At 34.9% G+C, this 25,100-nt stretch overlaps 1 long non-coding RNA gene across 1 annotated transcript in view; it reads right to left on the bottom strand.

The window, feature by feature from the left end:
• Nucleotides 1-3,136: 3,136 nt before the first annotated feature.
• Nucleotides 3,137-25,100, bottom strand: part of LOC308343730 — a 249,797-nt gene continuing 227,833 nt past the window's right edge. The window contains exon 3 of the long non-coding RNA XR_013966898.1: nt 3,137-4,021. This is a non-coding gene — a long non-coding RNA (uncharacterized lncRNA). The remainder of the gene's footprint in view (nt 4,022-25,100) is intronic.

The raw sequence follows: 25,100 nt of genomic DNA, 5'->3' as shown, positions 1-25,100 counted from the left end.
TTAATAGAATAGCAGGAAAGGAAATCATATTGTGTGGAATTGATGAAAAAATGGGAAGGAAGGACATAGTGATAAAAGAATGCAGGGGAGGAGTGGGTAATTGTCTGAGGGTTGGAGAAACCAATGAAATGGGCTTTTTTTCCCTTAATAAGAAAAAACTGTTTTACATGTTTATGGAATATAGTGAAATGATTGAATTAAGAATGAGAGAGCACAGTAAGGAAAGGAGAGATCAAGAGCATAGGTGAAGGCAGCCATTTAGGAAATAAGCCATTTACCTTTCTTCAAAATAGCCAGAAATGAGGAAAAAAGGAAATGGCAGAACGATATGGTGGAGTTCTGAAGAGTCAAGGGTATGGTCAGGGGAAGATATTCTCACAAGAGACAGGCTACAGAAATACACGCTAGGTGACTGATCTTTTCAGTGAAGTAGCCAGTAAATTCATCTCCAAAAGGGTTAAAAGAGCAATGCTTTCTTCTGTGGAAGCTCATGGCAAGTAGAAGAAAACCCAATTGATCTCAGTACTTCAGCACATAGGAAAGTAGTTGCATACTTGGCATTCAAAAATAATGGCTGAGCTGAAATGTGTGTTTGGGTCTTGAAGAGAGTGGAAATGGTTTGGAAGGGCCAAATGAAAAAGCAAAAAACAAAAAAAGAGGAATGAATTGAAGACATATGCACACACGATTGAAGAGTTTCAGTGACAGCTCAATTGAAGTTAGAGAACATAAATTTGGAGTGAACCCAGTCTTGGGAGATAAGTCCTATTTTAAATCCTAAGGGAAGCTTGGTAATGAAATCCATTAAGAATACACTACCCAATTGAAAGTCGAAAAGAAGATTAGGGAAGACAAATGTAATTACCCGAATTGTAATTTGGTCAAGACACCAAGGTTAATAACATTCCTCCTTTTTCAAAAGTTGCCATGAATTTTTTAATACCTTATAATGGCCAGTGTCACAATTCTTATTTTTTATACAAGAGATGAACCCTTTGATATGCATTTTTAAGTGTTAAGCTTGTATATTAGGGATATATACCCACCATTACACAGGCACATACATTTGCACCTATACAAATATTAGAGAACAAATATTTTTTAATTAGGTAAAGTGCTCGGATAGAAAATAGCTGTTTCTTTCTATTGCAAATTTGATAAAAAGTTGTGATTGAAACTGCAATCTATCATGATAGTTAAAGGCAAAGATCATGTTTGGGCTACAATACTGTTTGGAAGTTAAGAGCATGGTCATTAGACCTCAGCACAATCCAGACTCCACCACCGCCAAGTTATGTATCCTCTATAAACTCACCTTTTCACTGTAAAGCAGAGAAATAAACCATGTCATCTGAACAATAAATAAGATAAAGCAGGTACAGTGCTTAACACAGATAATAAATTCTCCATAAATATAAATTATCATATTACCTACTATTAACAGTTTTAATTTAATGCTCTTTGATCCCAAGTATCAGCAATAATGGAAAGCAATGTTCAGAAAATACCATCATCCTTTAGTATATCAGAATATAAAACAACCATCTGAGCCTTATGTATTTATTATGGTAAACTTCTCAGGTACACATGTATATTTCCTGACATAAATTTTGACTTACTTGCATTTATATAATGATTCATTTTATAAAGGGATTCTATCATTTGTTTAATTTTGAAGACAATGTTGAAATGGTATTAAGCATTAAGCCTACATAAAAGTTCTGTGAATCTTTAATATACCTTCAGAAACTGTCTCTTCTCTTTTGAGTAAATTATATTTCTGTTTGACAAATACATATTCCCAAAAGTATATGACAGCTTAAAAAATAAACTATATATTTATATATCTATATATCTTTATATATATTTATATATAGATAGATATATATAAATTTATTCAAGTAATTACTTGAATAAATTTCAGTAATATATTATACTTAACTATTGTTTCCTATATCTATATATATCTATATATAGATATATATTTTATATATCTATATATCTATATCTATATATAGAGATATATAAAATATATATAAATATCTATCTATCTATATATAGATATCTATATCTATATATATCTATATATATATATCTAGATATATCTATATATCTATCTATATATAGATAGATAGATATATAAATTTATTCAAGTAATTACTTGAATAAATTTAAGTAATATATTATACTTAACTATTGTTTCCTAAAATAAAAACATGGTAATTCAATTCTATAATCACACATGGCACTTGATTTTAATATTAAAAAAATACGTTAAAGAAAATTAACCTTTGAAAAACTCCCTGGATGAAAAAGGTGATGGAGATTTGAAAGCAATACCACCCAATAAACTTAACATTGTAATACCCTTTCCTCCTATAGTGCCTTTAAAGGAAAAGTAAAAGGAAGTGTTTAAGAAATAAATAAAATGTGTAACCTATGCCTTTATCAACTTAAAGCCCATATCCAAATATTTTAATCATAAGTCAATTTCTAATTAGTTTAAACAAAATGCATTTCATTAGCCTCAGTAAATGGGAAACATAGGATGGAGTTATTTTAGAGATTATTGAATCTGTGTGTGTATGTGTGCACACATGCACACACATGTATATATGTGTTTCTTTTATCTGTTTGGCTTCTCCCCATTTTCTGCACTGTTATATGTATTATCTGTGTGTTGATCTCATTGTTTCTTATTGAAGAATTGAAGAAAATGGCTGAAAACAGCTTTAAACTGACATGAATTCAGTTGGAGAAACTATAGTTCTCAGGGCCTTTATACAAACCCTTGGGATCCCCTTGTGTTGGGATTTGTGTCCATTTCTGGGCTAAGAACTCTGACCAGAATTGTGGAGTTCTGTCTACTAATTATGTGTCACATGCTCACCTGTATGCTGGCAGGAGCTGAAAAAGTGTGATGAGTAACTACATAAACCAGGACCCTACTGATAAGCGAGGAGACACGCTTCAAAGCAAAAGGCAAAAGGAGTACTAGGGACAGAAGAATGGAAATAGGAATGGTGTACAGATAAAATGAGCAGCTAAATCAACTTTCTGATGAGATTCCATTAAATACAGATGGTCCCCAACTTACGATGGTTCAACCTGCATTTTGGTTTTGCTTTTTTTTTTTACTTTATGATGATACAAGAGCGACATGCATTCAGTGGAAACTGATTTCGAATTTTGAATTTGGATCTTTTCCTGGACGAGCATGTGTGGTACGATTCTCATGATGAAGCCAGATCAGTGAATGGCAGCTGCCAATCAGCCATGTGATCACAAGGGTAAACAACTGGTACACTTACAAGCTTTCTGGCCCCAAACAAACTTTCTGTTTTTCACTTTCTGTATATTATCCAATAAACTACATGGGATATTCAACACTTTTTTTTATAATAGGCTTTTGTTAGATTATTTTGCCGAACTGTAGGCTAATGTAAATGGTCTTAGCATGTTTAGTGTAGGCTAGGCTAAGCTATGATGTTCAGTAGGTCAATTGTATTAAATTCATTTTCAATTTCCATGGACTTATTGGAACATACTCCTATTGGAAGTCAAGGAAGTTCTGTAAAGAAGGCATGGAATTACAGAAAATGTTACATGAAAATAAGTATGTTTTGCACAGTAGGTTATGCACTGGAGTCTAGGCCCTTGGTTCACTTTTTGTAGGACTTTGTTCAAATCACTGACTTTCTCTATAACTTAGTATCCTCATTGATAAAACCAGGACACTGAGTGTATCTTTATGGTATCCACTAGATTCAAAACATTTCAGCGTTTAATAAGTTAATGGGTATGTTTCTCGGATATTATCAATTTAAAGAGAAGCAGTAGAAGAAAGTGGATAGGTACCTGGTGGGGTCACAAAGACCTACTTCTTAGATCTCTCATTCAGTGGTTGTATAAACTTGTAGAAAGTAGCAGTTTCCTCTCCTGTACAATGGTGATGGGCAGACAGCAATAGTATCTACCACAGCAGAGCAGTTCCAATGAATACAGAAGATGACTGTAGTGCCTGCCATAGAAACACTACTTAATAAATGTCATTTTTTTATTCTTGCTATTATTATTTGTTATTTTTATACTCCTCAGAAAGGATTTTGCACATTTCTCATTGGGCCCACGTCTAAATACTTGACATTTCTGTTTGAATATAGAAAATAAAAAGTCACCCTTCAACCAATTCCTGAGTTCAGCTGGTGATGAATCAAAAGTGAAGTGTTTTTAAATAACCTGCAGCAGCATTTGAAATTTATAAAAAGCCAAGGTTCAATTCCATTTAAAGTATTTGGAATACAATTCTTCTATTCAGACTAATTTTGGGGTCACAGAAACAAGTATTTTGTTGCTTCCTGCTCTCTGTTCCCTTGTCCCTATAGATAGGGACGTGGGAAAAGTGGAACAGTCATTATAGACACTTCTCCATAGAATGATGCCATTAAAAAAATTCTCATCAGAAAATGACACTTAACTGACACGAGAAGTTAAATACTGTTTTATGTTGAGTGGCTATCACCAGCATTTGGGAGACTTAATTATAGAAAAGCACACTTCTTTTGAAAAAGCACTTATTAAACACACTAAATCCAAAATGATCTGTAGGTAATTGTAGAAAGAGAAATGGAGAACCATCTGCAACGTGTATTATATCTCCTGATGCGACATTCTATTTTATTGGTGATTATCATGGGATATGAATGTTACTGAATAGAGAAACCAAAGAGAAAAAAAAAATGAATGAACAAATGGATGAATAACGTATCACAATTGCCTATTTTTTAAATTCTCAGAGAGGAGGATTGATAACTCCCTTTAGAATCTAGTTCAATATTCATATTTATGTGTAAAGATATGAATTTAAGCCAATATACACATGTATCAACAGATAAACCACATAAATATTTTAGCTGAATATCTAAGGGCTAAATGTTGAAATCGACATTTATCCAAAACCAACACTGAAGCCAAACATCTCCGTCATAGAACATATTATATGAACTGTGGTATCAGAGTAAATCTAAAATGAAACTCAAGTAAGCAAGGAAGGGAGAACAATTCAAAACATCTAAATGTAGCCATATGATGGATTAATTCACAGCTATAAAACATATTGGCAAATCTCAGAAATATTATATTGAGCAAAAATGAAGCATAATGCTAAAATTATATGATGAAGTTTACATGCATTTTATGAAACACAGGCAATACATATAGTTCATTAAGTCCCAGTGGTCAGATCAATTTAAAATATAGTTACCTCTGGTGAGTGAAAGAGGTTAACAGGCTCGGGTAAAGGGTTGAAAATCCAACTTTACTTTTAATAATTATTGTATTAAAAATGTACAAAAATGGCAGGGTGATGGGTAAACAGATGTATAACATATTAACTTTATTATTTTCTAAATGTTTTAGATCTTCAAGTAAAACCCAAGGGACTGATTCAGAGTAAGTTCACCTCTCTAGTTTTATATTTTAGAAAGGGTAATATGACTGTTCAAAGATTCTCTACTAATCTCTACTTCCACTACTGGCAAATTGCAGAGTCTCCAAATTAAATGACGAATAATTTATAGCAAGTATAAACAAATTATGTTGCTGTTTCTTTCCAGCGGGTTTAAGAAAAAAAATCCTAATTTAAAAATGAAGTTAAATTTCTCATGACTCATAAGACTCAGAGGAGACTGAGACTACGTCTGTGTATGTGTGATTAAGGAAAAATAGAAACTAAAGCTGTAGAAACAGCAAAGGAATGACTAAAATTTTTGAATACCAAAACCACTAATCTTTAAAAATTAAAATGCTTTTAGACAACAATGACTGCACTGCACGTGTTTTTATTTTTCTGAACAATGAGCATATTGATAGTTGTAAACATTTTGTTTAATAACACTGATGTTGAGATGCTGCATAGACGTTCTACTCTATACATATTGAGATTTTTTTTTTGTCATTCAGTTATATATAATTCGTTTGATGACTCTCTAGCTCTATGCATTACATAGCTGGCCAGTCGGGCAAACACAAAGGTCAGATCAGCTTGGGATTCCTAAAGTTTCCTAGAATCACTTTTATACTTTATTCATGTATAGTCAAAAGAAAACCTACAGGTTTATAAGATGTTTTTCATTTCTTCTAAATGTGTTACATTATGAAAATTTTCATGTTCAGTCACTATTTTGGAAATGACTATCCAGAAAGCATTAAATGTGATCCTAAACATCATGTCCCATACCAACTACTGAATAAACAAATACACACTCCACATATACGTACGTAGCTAACCTTAACGATAACAGTTCTTTCTATTCCAAAATCATCCCCATATTCAGTAGTATCCCCGCAGTACTTCACATATTGCTAAATGCTGTTTAGACAACATTTCTGTTGACCCACATCCACTATAATGATAAGCAACTTCTTAATTTTGAATCTTACCATCTAGGAGATTTCAGATATTATAATTTGAGGTGAAGACGCAGATTTTAACATTACAAACTCACTTAGTATTTTCGTGGTTATAAAAATAGACACGCTTAGCTGGATTGTTGATGTATTACTTACTAATCAATGACTCCCAATAATGTTTTCGATTCTTTATTGAACAATAACCCTTCTCCATTGTTTAAAATACTTAGTAAAAACTGCTGCCCGAGAGGCAGTTTCTTCTCAGGTGTAATTGGGTAGCGTGCAGCAGGGTAATCTACTGTGGAAATGGAATAGCATATACATTGGTGATACACACTTTGGAGATCAGTTGGGTAGGAAAAGGTTGTTGGGGCCAAGGACGTCCAGTGAAGTAAAAGTCCCCACCAAAAATCCCTGGAGATACAGGGAGTTAAGGTGGGCTTTCACTTTTGGAGGAAAGGGTATGCAAGGCAATTTTATGTATACCTTACTAGTTCTATCACCTCAAGCGAGCCAAGAACTTGGGGATATCTAGGTGGCTCACCTCTGAGTTATAGTATTTCTTACATTAAATATGTCTTGGTCTTAAAGTTATGTCTTATTTATTTATTTATTATGTCTTTTTTTAATGCTTATACATGGGAGATTTTGCCTGAATCCTCAGTATTTTACAACCAACCAGCAACTCTTCAGAAGGATATTATGTTTTTAAAAGCTCAAATGTTTCCTTGCTATGCCACAAACTTTGTCTTTTACTAACACAAACTCTGAGGAAAGCCATGTTTATATGTAGGCAAGAAAAAAATTTCCTGTTGTGTTGATTGGAATCTTCCAAGGAAAATCCCACTCAGAAAATACAATTTTCTCCATCTACATACCAAAATGCTTAAGAATAGTCACTTATTTGGATTCATCATGGCCCTCTGTGAGAAGCCTCAGTTAAACTTCAAATACCCCAGGACGAAAAAAGAAAGACCCGACAATAGTTAAGTTATCGCCCTACACCATAAAAAATCAAACCATCAGAGTAGACACTAGCTGGCCATGTTAAAGGTTTAACATGATGGCAAAATCCAGGCATGGATAATATGTGAAAAATCAATTAGAATGGAACAGATAGTTACTCAAATACAGAGATTAAACAGAGCCTTAATTGCAAGAAGGAAACGATTGTGGACTTTGATATGAAGACAAAACAAATAACTGGATTCTTCAGTTCTAAAAAGTGAAGGGGGATCATGTTAGATGCTATATACATTTGCATTACTGTTTAAGGGAATTGTGTTTCCCTTCATCAAACACCAAAATATGAATAGAAAACAGACCTCCTTGGAATTAGGATAAGGGACTATTAAGATAAAAGGATTTATTATCATTAGCAAGAAGTGTTGTAGTCAGAAATACAAATGAAAACCAAATAATTTGGGCAAATTTATGAATGTTTAAATGATAAATTGCCAGTAAGTGCACAGAACCTTGAGACAACTGTAGGCCCCCTAGGCAGGGCAGGACCAGGGGTAATTTATAAATCATTTTTGACAAGAAAACTATGGAGAAGATTAATGTTAACACAGATAGCAATCCCCATGCCTCCACAAACAGTTGAGGAATGAGAACTCCTCCTTTTAGGATTAAAAAGAGGATTCCTCTTTTTAAAGATGGAGCTTTATAAAAAGGAATCAAAATCAGGCTGAAATTTCCCATAAGGCCCACCACGATGACCTAAGGGATTTCCAATATCATAAAGGCATTCCATATTTTCCAATACTCTAAATCTTTATTGCACACATGCAATATATTATTTCTGTATCACACACAATAAGCAAGACACACAAGATTTCTGTATTCATTGAGCTTATGATATATAAGAAAGATAATCAAGAAGAAATTGCAATGCCTGCTTTTATTATATTGCTCTTATAGCAATACTGACTTAAGAGAAAGGCACATTATTCTCCAGAACCAAAGAACAGGAGTAAACAGCATAGAGGAGGTGGGCAGTGTGGGCTGTGGATCAGGGTTGACTTCCTGGTCCAAGTGAAATGTGACTGAAATATAAACAATAATAAAGAATAATCCAATAGATGAAACTAGGACATGTACGTTTCAAACTAGATAAGAATTCTGAAGAAGTAAACAAAGTTTACTGTGATTGCGGTTTCTTACTACAATAGGGACTGATAGGAGTGAAAGTAAGAAAGGTCTAAGTTGGGGCCTTTTAAAGTCATCCTAACAAATTAGGCTTTTTTTTTTTTTTTTTCCTTTGAAGGGTAGTAAAAAGAAATTGAAGGGATTTCACTAGGAGAGTTAGCTTTGATTTTGGAAAAGAAATTTACCAGCAGAAAAAATCTTGGATCCAAAGTGGAGATTGGAAAAGCCGTCGGCAGGCTATGGGAGGAGTCTCAATCTAAAATAATAATTGTGCCTTGTTACTTGATGGTGATGGTAAGGATGGAAGGCCAAATTGGAAAGACAGGTTATGGTGACTCCCTGGGAAACAAATGAGGGAAAGAAAAGAGTTAAGAAGGACTTCCAGGGTATCACTTGGACAATGAGGTGGTTGCTGACACCCTGCTGTGAATTAGGAAGTGCACTGATGAAGCACGGTCTGCCTCCCAACCCCTGAGAGGGGACGGTGGGGTTGGAGTAGTTTGTGGAGATGATACATTGATTTTAGGAAACTCTGAGTTCCAGATAACAGAGACACCTCCAGTTAAAAATGTTCTCTAGATGGGGCACCTGGGTGGCTCAGTTGGCCGAGCCTCCTTCCAACTCTTGATTTCAGCTCAGGACATGATCTCAGGGTTGTGAGATCAGCCCCGCATCAAGCTTTGTGCTCAGCACCGAGTCTGCTTGTCTCTCTCCCCCAGGTCTCTCTCTCTCAAATCAATAAATACAATTTTTAAAAGAAATGTTCTCCAGGCAGTTTACTGTATGGACTTAGTGAGCAGAAGGAAGCTGTGTCAGCCAGCCAGGGAACAGATGTTTACTGGCAGCCTACTGTGTGCCAGGAACTATTTGGCGTTGTGTGGATACAGCTGAGGGTCTTTGTTCTCGTGCATTTAGGGTCTGGCTACAGGTACATATTTTGGGGTCATTAACCAAACTGGAGAGGGAATGGGTTGCCTAAAAATAAGTCCCCAGTTCAGAAGACCCAAACAAGCCTACACATTCATGAGCAACGTGCAAAAATAATTTAAAAAGCAAGGTTTTTTGTGTTTCTTTTTGTCTTTACCAAATATGGTAATCTAGTAGTAACTGACAAAAGACAGTGACTGAAGGTTTAAATGTGATTTAAATGTCAGTTACTGGTGACCTTGGTGTGAGCTGAGCAGGGGAAGGCCGGGGAAGGAGCTAGATGAGTCTGTTGGGGGCAGGGTTGGAGGTAAAAAGATGCAGAGAATGTTTTCCTATTTGTGAGAAGGACAAGACAAGACAAAGAACAAGAGAAGCTAGAGCAATAACTGCGGGAAGATGAAGCATCCATAAGGGAATTTTTTTTTTTTTAAGAGAGATACTGTTTAAATGTTACTGGGAAGGAGCCCACTGAGTGAATATCTGTAAAAACTGCCGTTTGCCCACAGTCTGAAATAAGATAGGAGTCTATTCCCTAAAACAAGAAGCTCAGGGTCATACCTCCTTAGCTGAGGTATATATATTAGTAAAGGAGAATGTCCTCATGATCCCCATTCAATGCATAGCCTCTTAGATACCAAATATAATTTAATGAAGGCCATTAAAGGCTAATAAAGTTCAGCCACTGTCAAATGCAAACCGAACATGTGAAAGGTCTTAACAATGACTTAAATCACCCCGCATAACTTTGGTATTAGCCATGTCATTTTGTCCTCTAAACTTTAGGCTTTTCTTGTTTATATTTTATCACAATACCTTAGCCTTCTAAAAATTATTTTCTCCAGTTATATTAATTACTTGAATTTCAAACGAAGTCCAAAAAGCCTCTTAATGGCACTAAAGTTAAGGGAAAAGGAGAAGATAAACTGTTTTGGCACTCTGTCTTTCTTTAAAGCCTGGCTTTGGGCCTTGTTTTAAAAGATATCACCGAAGGTCTCATCGTATTTCTTCCTGTATTCAATAAACGGTTAAGCGGTCACGCATTCATTATGCCATAAGCCGCACACAGATGCAAATGGACACCATTTATAATATTTTACAGTGTTTTGAAGTTCCAAGCCCATCTAGAATGATAAAGACCTGGAAAATGTTAACCCACCTCAAAGTCTCTTTTTATTGCATTCTTTAATAGATCGGTGCAATTTCTTTGCATGCTATAAAAGTCAGGAAAGTATTTCCATGGTATTAAATGGTAACACATGGAGACCATTTCGTTTTTAAGAAGAATGTTCTCTACTTTGTGATTTGTGTTTTTTAATGCCCTTTTCCTTCCTCTTTGTTCTTTCAGGGACAGTTTGATTCAGAGTAATGGAGCGGTGGAAATTAAATGAGTGTGCATGAAGTCCAATGAACTCAGTATACTGCTTATCTTGTAACTATACTTAATCTAAATAACCTTTTTTATGCTCTGCTGGAATGGCATTTTCAAAAGGCTATATAGTAGTAAATGAGAGTATATGTCAGTAAGGATTTGCTAGACAAATCAGATCTCACAGAGAAGTATATCTATCCATTACTATTTAATACACACTTCAGTTTGAAGGACAATTTTTGCGTGTGTGATCAGACCATTAACATTTACTGTCATTTGGGTTATGTTTTCTAACTTTTCTACTTTCCCTTTTTATTTTAATTTCATTTACTTTTTATTTATTTTTTCCAAGGGAGGTCTTCAGACCGAAATTGCCTCCGAAAGGAAGAATGAAGTGATTTATATATGCACAAGTCATTGGCTCAGTTTTTCTTACCAGATGTACATTTTCAGAAGTAAAAGATTTCTAAGGGATAATGTCAACACAAATGGTAGTATGCTGGAGAGAATTTCACCCACTTACAATAAAACACATGGCAGGCACATCTCTTTGATAACAACATTTACCTTCTTTTCATTGATATAGCTTTCCTTTATTATGATGTTGGAAGGAATGATTTACTAAACAGGATTTAGGAAACAGCTTTCCCATCCTAACTATTGCCCTTTCTTTTGGTCTTTCAAGGAGAATGGTTAAGTTTGTGCTTGAGGCACCATATATGTGTAAGTAAATTATCTTATAATACTTTGTTTCTTCTGATAAAGCAAACCTTATGGTGCATTTGGGCATTTAGGCTATTCCCCTACTTATGGTGAAGAGGACTATATCTTCATCTTATCCTACAACACCAGGCCCTGCTCTCTCCCCGCCACACCCCTTCGCAACATTTTGTCTGAGACACAGTCAATGGTGATGCCTACCCACAGGCTGCCTGATTTCTGTGAAGCTAACCTTCTCCTGCCTGCCACCCTGTGTGCCTGCTTGTCCCAGTTGCCCACTATTTGAGGCTGCCCTAAGAGTGGAGCCAAGAAATTGTGTTTTAATAAAGTCTCCCATAATTCTGATATTCAATAAAGTCTGGGAACAATTGGTTACTTTTCTCATCTATTTGTTTGTGAATATCCACATGAATTTTTTTTTTCAAAAAGAAAACTTCTAATTACATAAACTATATCCGTTGCTCACAATTAAATAGTATTGAATTGAATTAAAAAATTACACAATTTAAAAACCAAATCACTTGATAATTCAAAGGTGCCATGTAAATCTTAAAGAGGAAATCAAAGCTGCAATTATAGACTCTAATATTAAAGAACTGTGCCATATATTAAAATTTACGGAATGCAAACAAAACAGCACTTAAATTAAGAGTTAAAACTATCAATGTTGTAGTTATTAGACTAGAAAGAAATTAAAAATTGAACTAAACTTTCAACTCAAGAATTTAGAATAAGAACAACAAAATAATTCCAAGAATAGCATGAATTAAAAGTAGAGTTAATGAATTAGAAAACAATTAAAAATACAATTATAGAAGAGAATAATAAAACAGAGTACTCTTTGGAAAATCTAATAAAGAAAGACAATATAAACACAGAGAAATTAAACTAAACTTTCTAACAGAAAGAAGAGAATGCCACACTAATATATTGAAAAAATAACATGAAATGGATATTTTTGGAAAATATATATAACCAAAAGTAACTCTTTAAGACAAAGATCTGAAAGACATTAAGAACATTTTGACCTACGAGTTTGCTCCAAAAATATAGCTAGAAACAAAAACTTTTATCAATGACTTCTTTCAGAATCTTCAAAAAACTGTATTTCAAGAATTCCAAAACTTACAAGAATGTAAGCCTTGAGATTTACTTCACTAGTGTGACTTTTGACACCACCATCTAACAAGAGAACTCAATGACAGGAAATCTCAATCCTAGACAGTCTGTCCAACTATTACATTAAATTAATATTAATAAACATCATGACTAAGTTGACTTTATTTCAAGGTTGTCTGAAATGCAATATACTTGCTATTATCCTCTATCTCAGCAGGTAAGAAAAGAAAAACTTAATCATCTTGTTAATTGTTGAAAAGTCCTATAATAAAAGTAAATTTTTTTAAATAAAAAAAATTCCAACATCTCAGAATTTATCAAATATATACAGACCACCTACTACACAGATCTTAAATCAATAACTAACAGTATGTTTAACTCCTAACATAAATATACTCCTAAAAAAAGAATGTCTACTAATACTTTTATTATTCAATATACTTTTAGAAGTTGTAGTCAGGATAGTGAGACAAAAATGAATAAAGTTTCCATCTTGTAAAGAAAGAGATAACTTTATCATTATTCATAAGAGATAGATTTGCCACTTTGAAAACTCAAGAAAATCAACTAGAAATTATCATAATTACTAAGAAAGTTTTGTGAGCTGACTAGAGACAGTATAACACCTCAGTAAGTCAACAGATTTTCTATTTATGATACAAAATATTTTAAATCGCATTTTCTATTATGATTTAGAAATCATAATACATTTTAATACATTTAAGATAGTAAGTAAATATACAAATGGAACAAAAAGATTAATCTTAGGAACAAGATGAAAAAGATGAGACGTTCATAAACAAAAAAAGAAAGGAAGGAAGGAAGGGAGGGAGGAAGAAAGGAAGAGAGAGAGGAAGGAAGGAAGGTTAAGGGAGGGAAGGAAGGAAGGAAGGAAGGAAGGCTCATAAACTAACCTTGGTATAGAACATTAATCGGTATATGTTAGAAACAATATTTTAAATAAAAGACAATGAATGAATATATAACATGTGTTACTGAGACCATTTACTAACCTCTTCAACAAAATGAACAGCAGATAGTATCTTTTTTAAACTGAGAGAAAGGGGCACCTGGGTGGCTCAAGCAGTTAAGTGACAGCTCAGGTCATGATCTCAGGGTTCTGAGATCGAACTCTGCGTCCAGCCTAGTGTTTGGCTCCATGCTCAATGGGGAGTCTGCTTGAGTCTCTATCTCTCCCCTGCCCCTCTCCTTGCTCATGCTATGGTTCACTCACTCTCTGAAATAAATAAATCTTTAAAAAATAAATATAAAATAAAAGATAAAATTAAATTAAAATAAAATTGAGAGAAAACATCCATGTTTGATTGATATTAAAACACCATAAAACCACTCTCAGTTTTTAATTTAGACAATGAATATAAAGGATTTAGCAGAGTAACTATGCCATAATAATAATAATAATAACAATAACAAATATCTAATAACAATAATTAGGCAATTCCTAAATACTTGTAACTCCTAAGGCTCTTTGCTATCATGGATATTTGTTTTTCAAATGTTGAGGAGTAGTCAACTCTTCCTTCCTGTTTTTTCCCACTGATTCTATCTCCATGGTTAGAATTACCCTAATGAAAGCATGATTCATCTGAGGTCCATTAGATTCTAACTTTTCAATTGTCTCTACCACCACCACCTCAATGAAAGCCTCTCTTGTGTGAGGATGACATACTCACACTATAATCCCACCTGGCCTTCTTAAATCCATTCTCCAAATTCCATCCAAATTATTTGAAAAGTATTTCAGCCTTTCATAATTTCACTTCAGTACCTCTTTAATTATTGTCTACCTCTTTTTGCCTCAAGCTGAAACTCTGTTGCCTGAAATGAACACAATCACCACACATAAAATAGTATTTCTTGTCATTTACTTGAAAAGGGCTTTTTCTTTCCCAGCTAAAACAAATCTCATCCAGCCCCTCAGCATGTCTAAATTTTTTGTAAGTCAGTACCTCTGACTGTTTTCCCATCACCGCCCCATTCTTTCCCCCTCTGCCTACTTAAAATGGTCATTTCCTTTTGGCCATTCTATATACACATCATCCCTTAGACTGTTCCATAGCATAGTGATAGCCTCCATCTCTGAAATTGACACTTACAATGTAACATCTCTTTATAAATGTAATCTTGTTTGCTCACCCAGACTGCAAATTCCCTCTAAAATGTCCAACACAATGATGTGCAAATAATACTCATTAATATTTGCTCAGTAATTATATAATTGAAAGGATAAATCCAATTGAATGCCTAGGAGGAAGAAAAGTTGTACTAGGAAAAAAAAGGGTGGGGTAAGTGCATATCTAATTATGTAAGTGTTAATGAAAAGAAAGAATTTATATCCCCTTCAAAGTATTGAATTCTGGAAATTCACTTCTAATAATTAAGAGGGCATAAAAATAAGAAGGCAAGAATCATAACTGAAATATCCTCTCATTCAAACCACAAAAACTATTTTTAATGACATAATCTCCATAAATTATTTTAAATACAAAATATAACCAGAAACTCACTCACGAACAGACCTTTGCTAAATGAATTTTCAGAATCCTTTAAAATGTGGGTATTTCATAGGCGTTTGAAATATAAATCCTACAAACATTCATTTCTACTTCTCCTCCCTGTTATTAGCATTTCTTTTTTAAAAGATCTCTGGCTGAGTTAATTTATTCTTGATGGCGGCACTGAATGAATTGGCAGCCAAAACAACAACAGGGAATTCTAAGCCAAGGTACATCAGCTTTCAAAAGCAGAGAAAACCCTCGAAAGATGCGGGTCCATGAAGAGATAGAAAACAAAGGAACAGCCCCTGGAATTCATTCTCATTTATTTCATTGACTTGGTAAAAATTCTCCCCTCTGATGACTTTTTAATTAATTGGATTATGCATTGTTTGTATAAGTTTTACATAAAAGGAAAATTCATTTTGAAAAGTGCCATGTGTTATATATAACTTATTATATAATCTAATTCAATGTTGGCAGCCTGATTCTGCTTGATTGATTGATTGATCGATTAAATATGTCATGTTTGTACTTTAACATCACAATATGGTGAAAAGATATTTAGCTTTTTTTCTCCTTTGCCCTCCCCCGGAACATGCTTTCTTAAAGGACTCATTATGTAGAGAAATCAAAAGAATAAATCTGTTTTTAAAAGTCTATGTTTCATTAAAATCAACTTAAGCTTTAAGCTGTTCGAAAATGTAATGGCTATTTCTTAAGCAAGCCCAGATTGTTAAGGTAAAGATGGAAAAGCAAAGCTGAAACAAATAATTTCCCTTCTTCAATTGTTATCAAGTGAGTAAGAACAGAAGCAGTAGAGGGAAAAGAACCCATAATTCAATGTTAACAACCACACAACCATTCAACCTCATGCCATAAACCTTAGAAACTATTAGAAAGTTATGGCATAGTGCTGCCTATATACTACTCTAGTCCTGTACCCAACAAGCAGTACTGAGGATTGAACAGGAAGTGAAAATAACCCAAGAATTATTAATACCCCCATCGCCGCCTCATAAACACACACACACATGCCCACACCACCACCACCACCACAGTACACAGAAGAAAAAAGAGACCAAGTGTAACAAGTAAGAAAAACACAGGGCAAAAACAGCAAGCACAGAGGGAGTAGCTTAGCGAGGCAGGGAAAGTGGCCGTGATAAGCTACTCATCTGTTTTCTGCTGAAAAAAAAAACAGGAAATGTATGAAGAAAGAAAAAGATTATGTGAACTTAGGAACCCTAGAAATCAACTGTGTCATGCATTTAAAGATCTATTTTTTAGTATTTTTGATTTAACTTGGAATTATCAATTTTTACTTATTTATATCTAGAATCTATTTGTTTTATATTTACAATGTTCTAAAAGAAAATGTTTCTTTTTTTGGAGTGAAATATCTGATATTTTTATTCTTGAATTCCGAGTAGTAATTTGTCTTCTTAATTCCTAGCAGCTATCGAAGTGTCTGATATATGTAAAAGATAAATACATTTTTTATTGTGTTATGTTAGTCACTGTATAGTTTTTATTTAAGAAATAAGTCTAAGAGAAATTTTAAGGATAGCTAAAAATGACTACTTTGGACAAAATAAGCATTACTTTCAGGTTTTCATCTTGTACTTCAAACAAAATTTTAATTCTCAGTAATACTTTTTGATTTGACCATTCTAAGACAAAAGCTAAGGGCTAGGTCTGATGCTGGACCTCTTAAGAATTTCTATCATAATCTTAAATTTTTGAAGCAACTCTTGTAGATTATCAACATGCCCCAAACCCAGATGGTAAGGACGTGAGGAACACTTTGGTGAATAGGAAAGACAAATGAAGCAAATCAGATCTCTAGGACTCGCTTTTTCTCCCTGGGTAGGAAGACCATGAATATGAAACACCGTTAAAAATTAAACAAAAGCCTCATTTTATGATAAAAAAAAAAAAACTAGTAAGGTAAACCAGCTACAAAAATTCAAGACTTTTCAAAACACAAGAATATAATTGTATAATAAATTGTTGAGCATGTATAAATAACACTAGGTTTTGGAAGATCTTGGGATTATTTCACTCATCATAATTATTTATGGAAAGTTATGGTTATTAATAGCTGAAAATCTTGCCAACATTAAGAAACAACTATGATATTAGAGTATAACATAAGTTAAAGTTATTACCATAACTCTTTAGAGGAATAATTTTGTATGAAATTGCTCTTTACCTCTCAAAATATTAGAAATTGAGTTATTTGAGTAATAATCTAAAAAAGATGCACTACAATTTTAAATGACCAACTGCATGTTTGAATAAACATAGTTATTACATACATAAAATGCATGTATCTCAATATGAAAATTGAATAGTATTAGTTATTACATACATAAAAATGTGCGTATCTCAATATGGCAATTATAAGTAGCTGTGAATCGAAAACATTTATGAGAATCTTTAGAAAATCAAAACAGTAAAGAATCAAACATTATCTTCAGAAATATGCTATTATCCATCAAATAATTCCACAGGTTTTAAGCAGATGCTCTTCTCTGATCATTTATAATATAAAAATAAATAAAATAGCCATATATTATATTGCAGGAGATGAAGCAAACAGAATACCAACTGAACATGTGTGTATACATGTACACATATGTGGACATGTGTGCATACATGTCCACATGTACATATGAAACAAAGTGAAGGGGTAAGATGGTACTATTGAGGTTTGTCATCTATCAGTATGGGGAAGAAGTAAAATGAAAGCGTTCTACCAGATAATCTCTAATATCTCTATAGAAGCCAGGTAAGCAACAGTTTTGAAATACACACGTTGAAAGATCTTAAATGGAAAGCAAAACATTTACAACATCAAACCCTTCTGCTGCTCAGATTGTATAAATTACACTCTTTCCTTTCTGAATGAGTTTCTATGGCATGGCCTATTAAAGTTTCCTCTAACACTATAATTAATGCTCTGCTTAATATTAATCTGGACTATTCAACATATCATCCTGGGTAGATTTTGGTTATAAGTTCTATTGACACATGCATTTCCTATGCAATAGCCTCCTACTTTGTCTTCTTGCCTCACGTGTCCTGCTTTTGATCAACACACCCACTAGTCTACTGCCTATTATATACAAATAGTACATCCTAATTTAGGATTCTCTCTTGCTTATGTCATACAGGCCAAACTCATCATGATGTCAAGGCCCTGAACAATGCAGCACCTATTTTCTTTCCAATCTTATTCCCTACTCTTTCTGTCCCCATTCGCCCATGCTGCAAAGTCCCTTCATGCATTCATGCACGCGTGCGTGCACACACACACACACACAATACATCTACTCTGTTCAGTCTGAACTGAATGATGCTCCCCAATGAATCACTCTCTTTCTATCTTCTAAGGCTTTGTTGAAAAGCCCTTTCTACCGTTTTCTGCTAGAAAAGTTCTACTCACCTCTCAGGTCTCATTTCAAAAGATAGTTCCTCCATGTTTTTTTTCTAACTTCCCAGATTAGTGTCCTTACCTCCACTAAACACCCAATGAATATCTATCTCATTTACTAATTCAACACTAAATTAAGGTCTCTGCACTCAAATACAGAATAAACACCCAATGTTAAGAATCAAAAACAGGGGCACCTGGGTGGCTCAGTGGGTTAAAGCCTCTGCCTTCGGCTCAGGTCATGATCTCAGGGTCCTGGGATCGAGCCTGGCATTGGGCTCTCCACTCAGCAGGGAGCCTGCTTCCTCCTCTCTCTCTGCCTGCCTCTCTGCCTACTTGTGATCTCTGTCTGTCAAATAAATAAATAAAATCTAAAAAAAAAAAAAAAAAGAATCAAAAACAAATTAATACAAGCACTTAGCTCCTTGGTTTGTAGTTATATATCTGTCTCAAGCACCTAAGGGTTCCAGATGCTGTGCTTGGTACTAGAATTCTAACACTGAATAAGGCAGTCCTTACCCTCAAATACATTAAATAAAAACCAATCATGAGAATCATGAAGGAATCAAAGCAAGTATGTAACCCTTTATAATTTTTAATTATTTTTTTGCCTTTCTTTCTAATCTAAACCATAAGAGAAGCAGAGAAGTCATTCCTATGTTTGTAAGTCCAGCTTATAGCACAGCATCAGTTACAGAATATTCAAATATATTTTCCAAAAACAGCTGAGACCACATGATGAATGAAAAAAAAATCTAAGGGAAAATAAAACAAAGGCAAACACAAAGCCTACCCCAAAGAAAGGAAAATAACACATAAAAATGGAGAAATCAGTGGGCTTAAAAATAAATATCATTGTCATATATAAAAATGAAAGTGTTAATGAGACATCTGCATCAAGCCAGATGGAGTAATAGGGGCCAGATTTACCCTCCCACCCAGCACAAACAAAAATTACAAAATATGTGAAAACAATTTTCAGGATACTGGGCATCACACAATAAACAGCAATGATCCCTGATCAACAAAATGTAAATGAGGTGACCCTACATTTGCCCCACTTACTTCCTTGAGAGACTTTTTAGGCCACATCTCGGAAAAGGGAACATGAGTGGATAGAGTCCAAAAGATTCTCTAAGTCAAAGAGATGGAACTGAATGTCTAAGGACATAGCAGCAGCTAAAATTTGCTGGACAGAGTATCAGAGAAGAGGGACTTGTGCAAACAGAATTCCAGAGATCTGTCGAAGACTCCCCTTGGTTATTCAGCTGAGTACTGTTTGGCATGTAAGGAAACTACTTGACGCTACAGGAAAACACACACACACACACACACACACACACACACACACCCCCTAAAGGATTAAAAGTACCAGTGTCCTATACTGGGCACATGCCTGGATGCCCAGGCAGAAAGGAAAAATGAAGAAAACCAGCTTTCTGCCTTAATTATCTGTCTAGAAAGTCCAGGCATATCAATCAAAATTTAAAATGAAACAAAATCCTTATTTCGTTATAAGAAAAATGATTAAGTAAACTAGATATTCTAAATATATAAAGAGCCCTCAAAACTTAATAAGTAAACAAATAACCCAAGAAAACAATAAGCAAATATCTGAACAGACATTACATCAAAAAAGATACATGGATGGCAAATAAGCATGTGAAAAGATGCCCAATATCCTTTGTCAAAATGCAAATTAAAACCACAATGAAATTATATTAGAGATTTATTAGACTCTCAAAATTAAAAAGCTATACCATACCAAAAAGCTTTAAAAGAAAAAAAAGTACCTGGGTATCTCAGTTGGTTAAGCATCTGCCTTCAGCTGAGGTCATGATCCCAAGGTCCTGGAATGGAGCCCCACATTGGGCTTCTTGCTCAGGGGAGAACCTGCTTCTCCCCGTCTCCTTATCACTCCCCCTCCACTTGTGTTCTCACTAGCTCTGTTCTCTCAATTAATTAATTAATTAATTACAAACAAACAAACAAACAAAAAAAGGTAGACCATACCAGGCATTGGCAAGGATGTGGATGAAGAAGAACTCTCATACATTGCTCATAGGAATGTAAAAGGATGAGACCACTTTGAAAGTAGTGTACAGTTTCTTAAAAAATTAAAAGTGTATCTACCATATCATCCTCATGCTGCACTTCAAAGTTTAACCAAGATGAAAGAAAGCATATGTCCATAAAAGACCTGTCCATGAATCTTCATCACAACTCTGTCATAGCCAAGGACTGCAAACAACCCACTAATATCCATTGGTAGGTGAACGGACAAACTAGGATGAGTTTACAATGGAACACTGCTCGGCAATAAAACAGTAATGGACTATTAATATATACGATAGTATGGAGGAATTTCAAAATAATTATGCTGAATGAAAGAAGATAGACAAAGAAAGGGTACATAGTGATGGTGTATGATTCTATTTAAATAAGATTCTATAATATGCAAACTAATCTAAAGTGGCAGCTAATGAGTATTTGCCCCAGATCTTCGGAAATAGGGAGAGGTGGCAAAGAGGAATTGCAAGAGAACGTAAGCAAATTTTTGAGGTGCTATACACTCCTTATCCTTAGTAGGATGATAGTTTTGTGGATGCAAACACATAGCAAAATTCATCACATGGTAAACTAAATATGTGTGGCTTACTTCACATCACAATTATGTTTACAAACCTGTTAAAAAATTACTGGTTACGTATTATGGGACACTTCAACTAGTGCTTACATCTGTCAAAATATTTTATATACAACATCCCTTTTCTTTCTTTGTAATTTTTGCTTCTGTGTCCAAAGTATACTCATAATAATTTACTGCTTATTTACTCATCACGACATAGCTAACTTAAGTATATTTTTAGAATTCATAACAAAACTCCAATTTCTAATTTAAAAAAAGAATCACAGGGAAAGAAATTATAAACTTTGACTTTGGGAAAATAGCCCATGCCAGTGGAGGCAGAGCATTTGATATCTTTCCACATTTAACATCAGCTCCTTAACCTCTATGTCTATATATGAAGACTAAACTCTGCTGAGTTTCAGATGGTCTTCAGATAGGCTTTTTTTTCATCAGCTCCACTAACCCACTTTCCTGCTTATTCTGACGCATGTGTTCTTTGATGGTCCTCTAACAGCCAGTGCGGCCTTCTCAGTAGAGTTCGTAAACCGTGTTTCTCTAAAACCCAGAGGTACTCCTGCTGGTGAATGGTGTCCAGTCATCAAGCGAGCAGGTGTTGGCATAAGGTTGAACTCTACAAATCTTAGTTCTGTCTCTTTTAAATAAGTCGATTTGTGGCACGGCCATACTTCTCTATGCTTGAATGACATCATTTTTAATTCTAGTATAACTATACTGAACTCAGAGTTTTTCTTACAAGTAATTGTGACGACAGATGTAAAGCAATTCACGTAGCACCTGACATATGGTAAGTTTTTCAACATGTGAATGTTTATGAAAGTTATTATCAGTATTTTGACCTATAATTAAAAACAAGTGATAAAAGATGTGACACCATATTATAGAACCTTAGAACCCCCCCAAAAAAAAATATATATATATATATATGAATATAATGCCATGATTTTTCACTGGCTTATGTTTTTGGAGTTTTCAGGCTTTTTCTTTTTAATCAAGTAAGTATGAACATTAAAACACTGGTAAAAATGTTAGCTTCAGAGAACAGATTTTTAAAACTTTAAAAAAGGAAGTAAAAATTATACACTCTACAAACCATGAACTCAGCGTTCCCCAAAGTGTACTTGGTGAAAATAAAATCCTACAAAATACCCTGTGAAAAAAGGAGTCCTATGGTCAAATAAACTTGGAGAATATTGCATGCTATATGTTCCATTGGGGGATTCACAATACAAATGGTATAGTAAAGAGGCTGGGAAGTCCTGCAGTTAAAAAAATATATTTTGCTTTGTTTGGCTCAGTGTTTTCCAAACTTTCCTGACCATAGAACCCTGTTTTCATATAAAACCTATAAATATTCCTCTTTGGGAAAAGTTGCCTTAAATATTATAATTTTTAATTCTTCTATTTTTTTTTTTCTATTATGAAACAAAGTGTAAAAACACTCCTCTCAAATGTCAACAGTCCCCGATCTTGTAAGCAGGTTTCTCAGGGTCTGGCTTGCATCACAGTGGCAGCTGTCTGCTACCTCAGTGTCTTCCATGCTTGGCTACCAAAGTGATTCCCCAGAGGTGTCTACCGCTCCTATATTCTTCTCACTTTCAAGTGACTTGACAGAATTCAGAAGAGAGAGAAAATTCAGTGTCACCTGCATCTATACAACAGCAACGGGGATCCCGCTAATTGTCTTTTTCTACTCCAAGGAGAGTTATTCTTTTTTTAAAAAAAGTAATTTATCTCGTTTGCAGTACTTCATGAAAGGGCGTTCACTAAGAATTACTAGAGCAGGCTGTGTCAGTTACCTGTTGTTGTGAAATGTTGTTTAACAAACTGCCTCACTACTGAGAACCTGAAAACAGCAAGTATATAGCACAACTCACAGATCTGCGGACCAGCTGGACCCCTCTGACTTCTGCCAGGTTCACTCACAGACCTCCTATTAGCTGTATTTGGGTAGGTCATTCTTCTAAGTCACCTGACCAAACGTTCGGTGGCTGCCAGGTGTTGGCTGGTCTAGCACTTTATGTATTTGTCCTATCCTTTCAGCAAATCAGCGCAGGGTGCTCATATGGTGAGACAGAGGTCTAAGAAAAAGAAAGTATAAGTGTGTAAGGCCCCTTTAAGCTAGACTAAGACCTGACTCACAATCACTTATGCCGTATTTTATTTGGAAAACGAAGCCTACCAACATTCAAGCGATTGTGAAATCCACCTCTTGATGAGAGAGGATCTCAAAGTCACACTGCAAGAGTGCAGTTTCAGTGAGGGGTGAAAAATTGAGGCCACAATTACTATCAGTCCACTTTCTATTTCACTCTCTGTCTTCCATTCCATATGCTTCCCACATGCAAATTACACTCATCCCCCTTCTCCCTCTCAAGGTGCCCCAAAGATTCTTCCCCTTATCGTATTGTCCTCAAAGTCCAGCTGATCTACACCAAGTCCACATAAGGCTCTTCAGATGTGGCACATTTTGTTTAGAGACTTGTGAACCAAAAACACAAGTTATTTGTACTTAACCATTTTCCATTCAGAAAAGGACAAACAAAACAAAACAAAAAACAAAACAAAAATAAAACCCAACAACAAAGAAAAATAGAACAGGAAAATTATAATAGTGACAGGGACAGGAAAATTGCCTTAAATAGCATTGTCATTCAAGAGGCAAGGATAGGAAGCATACAGAACTCCCTGGACCTTAAAAATTCTGAAATATAACTGGGTAAATGTTGCCAAGTGCCCTGACACTGGGAGAAGAGACATTCCCAGGTTTGGCCTCCATTCTGCCCCTAGGACAGGATTCCTTGTCCATCCTTCCCAGTTCCCGGGGCATCCTTCCTTTCCCATCTCTCACTTTACTCATTCTAAATAGTCAGTGGAACTCATATCTTCCAAATCACTTTTTTAGCTGGCTTTCTCTTCTTAGGAAGATGGGGCCTCTGAAGTTGTTTATGCATTTTGAACAATCTCAGTATAATCTCTGAAGCCAGGATGATGAAGCCACTTTTGCCTATACAACTCCTGAAAACACTGTTGTGGGCTTTCAAGTAATGTGATTTGCATCTATTCCACTCAACAAATTCTTTTTAATCACACTCATTGGGGCATATCAGATAATTGTGGGAGACACTCTTTGTTCCTACCAGCCCTTTTGTCTACCTGAGGGGACCAGCTAAGCACTTTCTTAATTCCTTCAGAGGTCTTAACAAAGTGTCTTAAGCCATATTGATGATTTGATCTAGGCCTGGAGGCTATATTTTACTTTGATAATCTTTTCCTGACTAGAGGGAACCAGAGATGAGAAACTGTTCTATTTGTAGCCCACACGTCTATCTCTCTCATACTCCCTCTAAATTCGACTGAGGAACTGGCCAGGTTTTTCTTAGTTCATCACTTTCTCGCTGTACCATACACAATTAAGAAAATCCAGCTGACAATCTCAACATTCTGCCTGGAGTTCTCCTCAGGCAAATCCTAAAGTTCATTAGATACATTTTCCAACTTCCAAGTTACTGCAGGCAACAGTTTTGTCAATTATTTTGTGATGACATTACATGGATCATCATTTTTCCAGACTCCGATTACAATTCCTTACCATGCCCCCCGTCCTTGTTAACAGTTTGTTTACCATTTTCCAGCCCCTCCTGCAACCGGTCCCAACATTAATGCCCCGTATTTCAGGTTTCTGTTAGGATAGCACCTTCTGTCAAGTATTAATTTCTATCTCAGCAATCTGCTGCCACAATCAATTTTATAATAAACGACCCCCAAACTCAATGTCTTAAAACAATAGAAATTTAT

This window comes from Martes martes (genome assembly GCF_963455335.1).
Source record: "Martes martes genome assembly, chromosome: 5".
In the NCBI taxonomy this organism is placed as follows: Eukaryota; Metazoa; Chordata; class Mammalia; order Carnivora; family Mustelidae; genus Martes; species Martes martes.
This window is presented reverse-complemented; position numbering and strand designations above follow the sequence as displayed.